Source organism: Peromyscus leucopus, chromosome X (genome assembly GCF_004664715.2).
Source record: "Peromyscus leucopus breed LL Stock chromosome X, UCI_PerLeu_2.1, whole genome shotgun sequence".
In the NCBI taxonomy this organism is placed as follows: Eukaryota; Metazoa; Chordata; class Mammalia; order Rodentia; family Cricetidae; genus Peromyscus; species Peromyscus leucopus.
Genome location: NC_051083.1, coordinates 90,119,219 through 90,131,544, shown reverse-complemented (window position 1 = coordinate 90,131,544; position 12,326 = coordinate 90,119,219). Strand labels below are relative to the sequence as shown.

Here is a 12,326-nt window from a genome sequence, read left to right as displayed (position 1 = left end):
TAAGCACATGCGTGGACATCTTAAAGTCTGACATTAGTCGTCAGAAAAATGCAGTCAAAACCTTAATGAGATTACTTCACTCAAAAAAAATCAAATAGCAAAAAAAAAAAAAAAAAAAAAAAAAAACAAATAGCAAGTGTTAATGAAAACCTGGAGAAATTGGAGTCTTCCTATAGAAGAAAAAAAGATTTGACAGTTTCTCAAGAAGTTAAGCATAAAATGACCACATACTTCTGCAGTTCTACTCTTAAGTATATGTCTGTGATGGTTAGTTTTTATTGTCACATTGACACAATCTAGAATCACCTGAGAAGACAGCCTCAATGAGAGGTTGGTCAGATCAGGTAAGACCATGGGCATGTCTTGATCGATAATGTAGAAAAACCCAGCCCATGAAATGGTGCTGCCCACAATTTCATATCAGGGCACCTAACTATTTAAGAGTGAAGAAAGCATGCTGGGCAGCGGTGGCACACATCTTTAATCCCAGCACTCAGGAGACAGAGGCAGGTGAATCTCTGAGTTCCAGGCCAGCCTGGTCTACAGAGCGAGTTTCAGGAGAGCCAGGGCTGTACAGAGGAAATCCTGACTCAAAAAAACCAAGCACACACACCACACACACACACACACACACACACACACTGAAGCAGAAGCAAGCAAGTAAGGATGCGTTTATTGGCTCTGCTCTGAACTGTGGATGTAGTGTGACTAGCTGCTTGAGTTTCTGCCTTGACCTCCTAAAAATGATGACATTTTCATCATTTCAAGGCCTGGAATCACAAGCCAAATAAACCCTTCCTCCCTGTCTTAGTTAGGGTTACTATTTCTGTGATGAAACACCATGACGAAAGCAAGTCAGAGAGGAAAGGTGTTGCTTGTCTTATGCTTCCACATCATAGTCCATCATTGAAAAATGTCAGGACAGGAACTCAAACAGGGCAAGAACCTGGAGGCAGGAGTTGATGCAGAGGTCATAGAGAAATGCTGCTCACTGGCTTGCTCCCTGTGGCTTACTCAGCCTGCTTTCTTATGGAACCCGGGACTGCCAGCCCAGGGGTGGCATCATCTACAACTAGGCCCTCCTCCATCAATCACTAATTAAGAAAATGTTCAGCAGGCTTGCCTACAGCTCCACCTCATGGAGACCTTTTTTCAATTGAGGCTCCCTCCTCTGATGACTCTAGCTTGTGTGAAGCTGACATAAAAGTAGCCAGTACACTCCCCTAAGCTGCTTTTGGTCAGAGTGTTTTATCATAGCAAAGAAATAAAACTAGGACAAAAATCTAAGAGAACAGAAAGCACTTTCTCACAACAACTTGTGTGCAGAAATGTTTATTGCATTACTCACAATAGTGAGCAATTGGGAAAGCCACAAGTATACATTAGTGAAGAAACAAAATGTGGCATTCCTGCACAGTAGAATATATACCATTTAGATGATTCAGGGTGCATTCCTTGACAACAAAATGAATAAACTACTGGTATAAATGCATGACATGGATAAACCTCAAAAATATGCCAAGGGAAAAGACATTCACAAATTATCATATACGATGTCTTGTATTTATATGAACCGATTAGAATAGATAAATCCACGGGGACAGAAAGTAGATCAGTTGCTTGCCTTGGGCTGCTAATGGGTATGAAGTTTCTTTGCAGGGGGGAGGGAGGGCTGAAAATGTTCTAAAATTGATTGTGGACATGTGAACATATTAATATCCATTGAACTGTACATTTAAAAGGGATCAATTGTGTGTGTTTTATTTCCACTATCTTGTTATAAACTAGGCTGTCACACACTAATAGTCTGTCACATCTAACTGCAAAGAAGAACTTAGTCAATTCCCAGTGAAGCAAAAGCTAAATCAAGTTTCACTTCTGTGTAGAAACTTCCTATATCTTATTCCTTCTTATCCTTGAGGAGTAACAGAAACTCTACGTTTCCGACCAGCAAAGCTGTGAACGGTAAGAGCCCTGAAGTGCAAAGCATGTCTTTCCAGGGCAACTGTTTGTTTAAATTTATTTCACACACAAGGCAGTAACATTTCTTCTTCTCTGCACACTGGCATTTATGCTATGACATTCTTTCTTTCACTGAGGACTGAGTAATCCAAGTACTAATTAGTATTTGCTGACCCTCAGCATCCTATTTTTAATTTTATTTTTTTAAAAATGGCTTGTTTTTATTTTATGTGTATGGTGTTTTGCCTGTATGTGTCTATACACCACATGTGTGTAGCACCCATGGAGACCAGAATGTGGCATTGGGTCCCCTGGAACTGGAGTTATATATGGGTGTCAGCCACCATTTGGGTGCTGGGAGTCAAATTTCTACCTCTGCAAGAGCAGCCAGTGCTCTTAACTGCCGAGTCATCATCGCTCCAGCCCTCAGCATTCTATTCTTACAAATCCCATCTTGTTCTTGTTGGGCTTTTTCTCAGTAAAAACAAGACAGTTTCGTTATACTACTTATTTACTGAATTTATTCATGAGTGTGTATGTGTCTCTCTATGTGTACACATTCGTGTCTGCAGAGGCTCGCACAGAGCTGAGATTACAGGTGTTTGCAGCACATCCGCCTTGTTATGTGGATGTTGGAATCCAAACGCTAGTCTTTATAAGTTCACAGCAAGCACTTTTAACTGTCAAGCCATCTCTCCAGACCCGGTTTTGTTAGTGTGAAAATGTTTGTGAATGTGTGTGAGTGTGCACATGTGTAGGTGTGCATGCACAGTGCACACATGTATGTGGAAGCCAGATGCCAGCATCATATGACTTCCCCAGTCATTTTTCAACTCATTTATTTTTAGACAGTCCCTTTACGAACCTGAGGTTTGCTGATTCGACTAAACTGGCTGGGAAGTGAGTTCCAGAAATCCTGCTGTCTCTGTTTTTTCAGTACTGAGATTACAGACCAGTATGGCTCCTTTTTATAATGTGGGTACTAAGGCTTGAACTCAGGTCATCACACTCCTGTGGCAAGCACTTTACCAAATAAATGAGCAATCTCTCCAGGCCCCATTTTCTTTCATTTTAACATCCTGTACCCCATGGTGCTTTCCTTATGTTGTGGAAATCGTTAAGAAGCTGTGTAGTAAAAAAAAAAAAAGAAAGAAAAGAAACACACACACTCTAGAGAATCTGACTACCTAGTTTATGTCATAGTTCTGTTTTTTTTTTTTTCCAATTTGAGGCAGTATGCTTTGCTTAGTTTTAAAATCAGAATGATGATGTTGATAATACTAGTACTCACCTCTGTCTTATTATGAGGAAAATCCACAAAGTAATAAGAATAATGATAGTATATAGTGGAGGTCATAGTGTATTTGCTGTTATTTATGCTGGGTTGTCACTCATATCCCAGGATCATCTGGCAAAACAGATTCAGTCACACCCAGTGAGATGGATAGATGGCAGGAGCCAGATCCAACAGTAACCAAATTTTATAGGTTTTCAGGCAGGTTAGCAGAGTCATTAGGTTGCACTTAAGAGGAATAAAGACTTAGGCAAGTGGTAAAGCCACTGGTTAAGGACAAATCTGGACCATACAACAAGGAGACTACAGAAATATATGTGAATGTGAGTTGAAATAAGGACAATTCTAGGCAGTTGAGATAAAAAACAATTCTAATACTAACTCAGGCTGGGAGAATGAGATCATAAACATAATGGTGGAGGGGTCATGGCTATTAAAAATAATGGTAAAACTCAGTCTTGTGAACATTATACTCATCTGTAAGCCCAGGAAAATAGAGATAGAAAACCTAAGGCAGAGCCTACAATGGATCCATGCTTGTGGTAACTGTTTTTAAAACTATAATATGCAACTATTTTAATATATGAAAACCATCACTTGTTTTATTTTATCTAAAATATATTAATTCAAAGTAGAATTGTATTAAAATCTCATATGTACCATGTCTTCTGATATTTCTTGAAACAATTCAAGTTGTTGGAGATGTTGAAAATAGCTTTGGGAATTAGCCATTCTCAACTTTTACTCTAAGATGGCATGAACAATACCAAAAGCCTTTGTCAGTCACAAGCAAAGATATGGGGTATTCAGTCTTTACATTCCACTCTGCAAGTATTTTGGAAGTGTTTCCCAGGTAGGAGCCCTTCCATGTTATAACAAAGTGAGCAAAATTCCGGAAGTTCTTTATTAGAGCTGGAGTACCAATCATACTCATCTGCTTCACAGAAATTGATTCACCAAGCTTGAGTCCTGTAAGTTAACTTACAGGTAACTACATCTAAGCTCAACACTTTAAGGGTTTCTGAATTACAGAGCTCGAAGTGAGGCTAAGGAAGAAGAGATCTGAAACTGTCTTTCTTCTTCAATTCGGACCATCTTGAGCACTGTCACAGAAAGAGCAGAAATAGAATGAAAAAGAACCTGATAAAATGGCTTCTTTTAAATTAATTTGAACCACTCAGAAATAGATTGTTACTAAAGCAATTGATGTGCCCACTCTCAATTTCCAAAGCACAACTTTATCAGTAGGCACGTTGACAATTCATATCAAACTCTCCCATGCTAAGTATGAGTGATCTGCAAAAGCATAGTGAGCAAGGCCTCTGGAGTGTAGGGTTGCATTTGAAAAATAAGCCTTCCTGTAAGTCACTGACAACACAGAACAGAGACTGTCTTTAAAAACAATCCTGTAAGAGCCACTATGGAACCATGCCAGTACGAAGATACTTGTTAGTCTAGCTTAAACCAGGAAGGTATTTTAGGCTCTAAGCTTTGCTCCTCAGTCTTTTGGAGGCTGGGGAATAAAATGAAGACAAGTTTCCATGTCCATTTGAACATCTAAGACTGTTAGTAAATTGAATAGGTTATGCACATTCGTGTGCATAGACGATACTAAAATACAAATTCCTTTTAAAGTGCTAGGAATATTGGTGGTTACTGAAGCTAAGTAAGGGTGACATTAGGTTTGTTGCATAATTCTCTTTTGTGAATGTTTAAAGTAAAACTTTAAAAGTATGTTATTAAACTCAGTGAAGTTTTAAAATGTGTCCTCAACCAGTGGAGTAGAATTATAAGCATTGTTGTAGTGACTTTGGAAAGAGATAGAATCTTTTCTTTCTTACCTTGCTTCCTTCCTTTCCTTGAGATAAGGTCTTGTTAATAATCTAGGCTGGAATGGGAGTTGCTACATAGACCAAGATTATCTTTCACTTGAGATACTCCTACCTCTGCTTTCAGAGTGCTGTAATTACAGACGTGTGCTTCCACACTTGGCTAGAAAGGTAGTTTTCATACTTGTAACGGTTTGAATTATTTAATACACTATGGTCCCTATTGTGAGATGTGTGCACTCTACATAAGTTGTAACAATGACACATTATAAGTAGTATTTATATTAGTTTTAAATATTCAGAAAATTGTTTTATTAATATCAAATATAAAGAGTGACTCTGGTATTCTCAGACTAGTCATCAAGGGAAGATGTTTTTAATAATGAGTGAAAAGATAATCTCCTTTCAATAGACATATGTCATAAATAAAGCATTTTAAAACATATATTTGGGCTGGGAAAATGTAGTTACGAGCACTGACTGCTCTTCCAGAGGACCTGGGTTCAGTTCCCAGCACCCACATGATGGCTCACAACTGTCTGTAACTCCAGTTCCAGGACATCAGATGTTCTCGGTGGCCACCAGGCACACACACTCATACACAGAAAATAAAAATAAATGTAAAGAAAGCAGATATTTGGGGTCTAGAGAGATGGCTCCGCAGTCAAGAGTGCTTATTGTTCCTGTAAATGATTCAGGGATGGTTTCCAGCACCCACATGGTGGCTTCCATCTCTAACTCCAGTTCCGAGGAATCTGATGCCCTCTTCTGGCCCCTGATGGCACCAGGCATGCATGTGCTGAACAAGCAAGCACTCATAAATACAAGTTAAAAAAATAATATTTTAAATGTAAAACTAAAAATAGAAAAAAAGTTTTTCACTGTCTTGTAAATATGTTGCTGAAAACTGAGTCACCTATTTGCCCAACTTTTGAAAGAAGATTTTATTTTTATTTTATGTGTTTATGTGTATGAATGTTTTGTCTGCATGTGCATCTGTATACTACCTGCATGCCTGGTGACCAAGGAGGCCAGGAGAGGGCACCAGAGCCCCTGGAACTGAGGTTAAGGGCTGTAGTAAGCTACCACATGGGTGCTGGAAACTGAAGCCAGGTTGTCTGCAAGAACAGTGAGTGCTCTTAACCACTGAGCTCTCTCTCTATCTTCTATTTGTCCTAACTTTAAAGAAAAAAGTAATAGGGCATTTTTCCAAGTGTGTGAGTTTTATTTTTATTTATTTATTATTCATCTATTTTACATCCCAGTCACAGCCTCTCCCTGCCTTCCTAGTCACTCCCCCCAACCCCCCTCTCTGCTCCCCATCCAATCCTCTCCTCTTCCATCTCCATCCAGGAAAGGGCAGGTCTCCCATGAGTATCAATAAAACATGGCATATCAAGTTGCAGTAAGACTAACTAAGCACCTCCCCATATATCAAGGTGACCCAGTATGAGGAGTAGGGTCCCAAACGTCTGTAAAAGAGTCAGAGACAGCCCCTGATCCCACTGTTAGGAGTTCTGTGGGATCACTCATCCCTAGCAGGCTCGAGGCCCAGCCAAGTAAAAAAGATACTTTCTGAGAGCCAGCCTGGGTCTGCCTAAAGGCCTTAGCAACAGCAGCTGAAACATGATCTGGAGATGACCTAGACCAATGATAGACAGCCATGTCACACCAGCTGATGCATATTCATCAGACCTCCCCCCAGGGAGGGGTGGAGGGTATATAAGGCTTGCCTCTAACTGAATAAACTGAGCTTGTTGTTTCGACATTCTCCTGGAGTCTGTGTGCTGTTGACTCTGCGCGTACTTGGCCCTCACACCCAATGGGAACAACAGCAAGAACCCTGCTATAGAGTCCCACAATAGGACCAAGCTACACAACTGTAACATATATGCAGAGAGCCTAGGTTCAGTCCCATGCAGGCTCTGTGGTTGTTGGTTCAGTCTCTGTGAGCCCCTATGAGCCCAGGTTAGTTGATTCTGTGAGGTTTTTGTTGCTTTTTTTTTTTTTGAGGTGTCCTTGACCCCTCTGGCTCCTAAAATCCTTTCTTCTCCTCCTCCGCAGGATCCCCAAACTCTACTCAATGTTTAGCTGTGGTTCTGCATGTTTCCATTAGCTGCTGGATGACACCTCTCTGGTGACTATCTGGGCTAGGAACCAATCTAGTCATGGGAAATAGCCAGTTCAGGCTACTTATCGGCTATTGCTAGGAGTCTAAGCTTGGGTCATTCCTGTAGACTCCTGGGAGTTTCCCCTGCGCCAGGCTTCCACCTGACCCTGAAATGCTCCCCCCGCCCCCCGAGTCCTCCTCAGCACTCTTCAGCACTCTTCCCCTCAGTGCCCCCCAACATGATCGCTCATGTTCCCATACCCACCCGGCCTCAGTCCACTCACAAAATCTCTTCTATTTCCCCTTCCCAGGGAGATCTGAGTGCCTCCCTAAAAACCCTCCTCATTACCTAGTTTTTCTGGGTCTGTGGATTGTAGCATGATTATCCTTTACTTTACAGCTAATATCCATTTATGAGTGAGTACATACCATGTTTCTCTTTCTCCGAGTTACCTCACTCAAGATGTTTTTTTTTTTTTAAGTTCCATCTATTTGCCTTCAAATTTCCTGGTGTCCTTTTTTTTTTTTAACAGCCGAGTAGTACTCCATTGTGTAAATACATCGCATTTTCCTTATCCATTTTTCAGCTGAGGGGCATCTAGGTTGTTTTCAGGTTCTGGCTACTATGAATAAAGCTTCTATGAACGTAGTTGAGCAAGTGTCCTGTGGTATGATTGAGCATTCCTTGGGTATATGCCCAAGAGCAGTATAGGTTTGGGTCTTGTGTTAGATTGATTCCCAGTTAACTTGCCTAAAACCAGCTGTACCAATAGTTTAAACTCATTTGTGTATTTTACGTTGGTGCTTACTTTGACAGCACATAAACTAAAACTGGAATGATCCGGAGAAGATTAACATGGTACCTGTCCACGGATGACATGCAAGTTCATAGTGGTTCACAGTTTTCTAAAACAGACTGTGTTTGAAAATGTTACAATGATACCTAATCCTTTGTATATTAATTTCAAAAGTTTTCTGGAAGCACAAGGAATGTAGGAATTAAACTATTACTTTTTTTATTTTGTAAGATTCACTGATTAGATGTTAGGAAGAATGAAATTTAATAAATCAAATGTCAGCAAAATATCTTTAAAATCACTGTGCAGTAAGACTGAAAATTCAGTGGCACAATTTTCTGAGAACACGAATCTATTTAGGTACATGAATCTTTGTAAGGTTTCATTTTCATCTATGACATCCATTGAAGACAAGTGCCAGTTTAAAATGAACTCAGGATTCTAGAATATTAAAGCATAGTTTCATAGTTAATGAAGCGTAGTCAGCCACACTGACCTCACTGAAATACTAATAATAACATATTTAAAATAAGAGATACATTTTATAACTGTCAAAGAGGATATATTTAATAAATAATTTCACATTTATCTCACACTTTAAAATAGCATATATTAAATATGTTAGTATAGCCACACATGGATATACTGTTACTATCATAAAGATTAGTGAGATATATTTTAATGCATCTTATAAGATCACACCCAGAAAACCCTAAATTTTAATGTATATGTAAGAAACCCTGGGATAAATATTGCTGAAATTTGGTTTCTGTTAAGCAGTTTATCCTCACACCACATTTTAAAGCAGCAATGTCATGTTTAGCAGGGTTACCCAATTAAAAGTATGTTTGGAGATTGCTGAGAAAAATGAGCTGACAACAGTTCTTTGCTTCTCTCAGTAGTTTTGGAAAGAACTCAGCTACAAATCACCGCTTTTCTACTTCTTAACGGCAGGGCTTTGGCTGAGTAATGTCCCCCATAGGCTCAGGTATTTGAAGATTTAGTTCCCAGATGGTGATGCTGTTTGAGGAGTTGTAGGTGACACAGCCTTGCTTGAGGAAGTCACCGATAGGGAGCTTTGAGATTGCATAGCCTTGCTGTATGCGCGGTCTACTCTCTCTGCTCCATGCTTGCAGTGAATGATCTGAGCATACAGATCTGCCTACAGCCACGCTGTGTCCACCATTACAAACCCTGAACCTCCGGAACCTAAGTCAAAAATAAACCCTTCCTTCTGTGAGTTGCCTTGGTCATGGTATTTTAGCACAGCAACAGAAAAGTAACAGATGTTCTCTGTAGCTTCAGTAGTAGGATAAGCTAGGATAGAACCAACATCCCTGTATACGAATAAATATAACTGAAAAGGGTACACAGTCCAGCACAGGACTGAAGGATAACTTGCTTCTGCCTTGTAGAACTAAGGTGTGATAAGATGTGCATGCAATCTTATAGAGTACTCAGGAAAGTGCAGTTATTATAATTGGAAATTGTTGCCTATGGAGTGGGCTATAATTATCTCCAGACAATTATTTTGGGTTTTCTTTTACACTGAGACAAATAACCATCAAAATATTACTATGTCAGAGTATGACTAACATTTTTTAGGCTGAGAAAAGTCTCAAAACTGCCTAAAACCACTTCAGCTATTAAAAACAAACACACACATATGTAGTGGGTGGCTGTTCCAGCTTTGACCTGGAAGTACTACCCCCCACTGAAGCTTCTGTAACTGTCACACCTAGAAGGCGGAGCCAAGAGCGGAGCCCTGAAGACCCGAGATCTGGATGGGCCAGCTCTCTTGGTTCCTGGACCCTGGACACTGGAGGTAGACTGAGCTGAGTTCTCCAGAGAACACCGCTGGACTCTGCTTCACCTTTCCCAGACCCTGTAACCTATCCCTTCACTTGTAAGTTACCCCACAAAATAAACCTCCCTTTTAACTACGTGGAGTTGCCTTAGTATTTCTACCAATACATATATACACACAAACTCAGTAAACACCCTTCGAACACCTTCGGGATATATCATTTACTTGTTTTTTCCCAGGTAAGATAGCTGAAGAAAAATATGATGTACTTGCTCTCCAGAATTATTTGTTTTCTCACAAGAAATAGAGAATACTGAAATGACAAACTTGTTTTAAAAATAATATGTAAGGCTCTCTTTCTAGCAATTAGCTGAGTCACTCATAGCCAGCAATGTTGTCTTCATATAGCATTATTCTTCAAAGTTTTTAACTTTGCTATTTGTGGAGGCCCACAGAACTAGGGGAGGTGTTTTGCTTCACCTCTTGGCATTCCTATAAATAGCCCTTTAGAAGAGACAGAAGGGGCTGGTGGAGAAGGATCCAGGCTTTCCTGAGGCTATCCTGTGTTTGTTTCTTTCCCCTCTAGCCTTCTAATTTCTCTTATCCCTCTTTCCTCAAGAGTACCCTATCGTAAAATGTGGGAGCCGTTTTCCCAGCTCGGCTCCCACAGCTCTCTCTCTCTCTCTCTCTCTCTCTCTCTCTCTCTCTCTCTCTCTCTCTCTCTCTCTGTGTATGACACGTGTCAGAGTATGCACACTTATGTGAAATGGCGCACATATGTAGGTCACAGGACAACTTTGTGGAGTCAGTTCTCTGTCTTTTTCTACCTTTATGTGGGAACTAAGGATAGAGCTCAGATGATTAGGCTTGCACACTTAATGGTTTCATTTGCCAAGTTATTGTACTGGACCCCTTCAAACATTTTTCTTTTGAATGTTTACATTATGATTGTGTTTGTGTGAATAATGTGGGAGTGCCGGTAGGTGCATGTGGCACACCAGGCCTGTGGAGGTTAGAGGACAACTTTGTACATTAGTTCTTGATAGAGAATGATACTTATGTTACATTCTCATTTTTTTTGGTTAATGTGGACCAGTCATATTACCCTTAGTTTTAAAAAGTTGCTCTACATGTGAGTTCACTCATGTATTAGGACTCAAATAAGCTAGGAATTTTCTAGTATTAGTTTTCAGTACTGCGGCCCGTCGAACACAACATTGTGGTTTTCCTTTTTGGTGTTTTCAAGACAGTGCTTCCCATAGTACATACAGTATCAATGAAGCTGGCTACTTTTCATGTTGCTGAGCAAAACATTTCAAGGCTATGAAACAGTTTTCAATGCTAAGTATCATAGCACATCAGGCTTCTCTTCTCTACATAGGTACTTGCATTTCTAGCTTGTTTGTTGTGACCCTTTGTTTCCTTTGCTTCTCATATTTCCCACTGACTGAGAGAAAGGCAGGCTGCATTGCCCGCGTTGACATAAATGCTGATCCATGTGCCCTCTGACTCCTCAAATGACTAAGTGGGTGGCAGCAAGAACATGCACTGTGTCAGTGTACGCATGAATGCTGTCTGTCACATGTAAGGCAAGGAGCAGGGGGACATAAAGCAAGTCACGAGTTGTCAAGAATTCTAAATTGAAGTTTTGTTTTTATCAAAGTCCCAGAAAACCAAAGCCACATGAAGTCGTGACCCTTCACCGCCGCCTCTCCCACATACTGAAGGGAGGAATCAGATATTCATGGCAGCCACCCAACCAGATTGCTTTTTCCTGCTCCCTGCCTCCACTCCGGTCCACTCTGGGAGACCCCTCCACTATGCCTGAAGGTGAAGGAGATCCTTGAGTGGAAGGCCATGTCTGTAGGATTGTTCTACCCACAAAGCCCCCAAACATGAACCTCCCAGGGTTTAGTGAAAACCTTGTTTTCTCAATGAATATATACAGAATGAATGCGTCTCTTTCAAAAAGAGGGGGGCAGCTTTCACACACAGTAAAACTGCACTCAATACTGACCCTGATGTTGTAAGAAAATGTTTCTTGTTTATACTGCTGTATTTTAACTTTTAGCTGATCTGAGCACAAAGAGAGCTCTTTCATTTCAGAGAAAGAAGGTTTATGGTGTGTAGGAGAGCGAAGAACAATGGGCCCAATTGATAAACTAGAGATGCTCTCAGCTTCTGAGAGCCTGGTAACTCCATCTATAGATCCATCCCAGAGGGCAGAACTAAATAAGCACAGATGGAAAACACAGCTTTCTTGGGAACTGGCTTTTGCTCCTCTGAGGCAAAAATACATTCACTCTGTAGCACCGAGTCAATTCTCCAAAATGTGGTGCCGTGTCCTTGTTTCCAGGGTCTAAAAATAAATCCTATGTGTTTTAGTCTTTGTCTTAAAGCCATTCAAGCAGACTGACTTGGAGAATATTAATTGTGGTGAAGTGGAGATCAGGAGACTAGAGTTGAACCACTTTTGAATCGAGCTCCTTAGCTGATCACTAACATGCGGCCTACAGCTAAAGTCTCC

The 12,326-nt window shown here is 40.5% G+C and overlaps 1 non-coding gene across 1 annotated transcript; it reads left to right on the top strand.

Moving 5' to 3' along the window:
* Positions 1-7,996: 7,996 nt before the first annotated feature.
* On the top strand, positions 7,997-8,104 carry LOC114681995. The gene has a single exon (XR_003732974.1). It is a non-coding gene; the product is annotated as a U6 spliceosomal RNA (small nuclear RNA).
* The last annotated feature ends 4,222 nt before the right edge of the window (positions 8,105-12,326 follow it).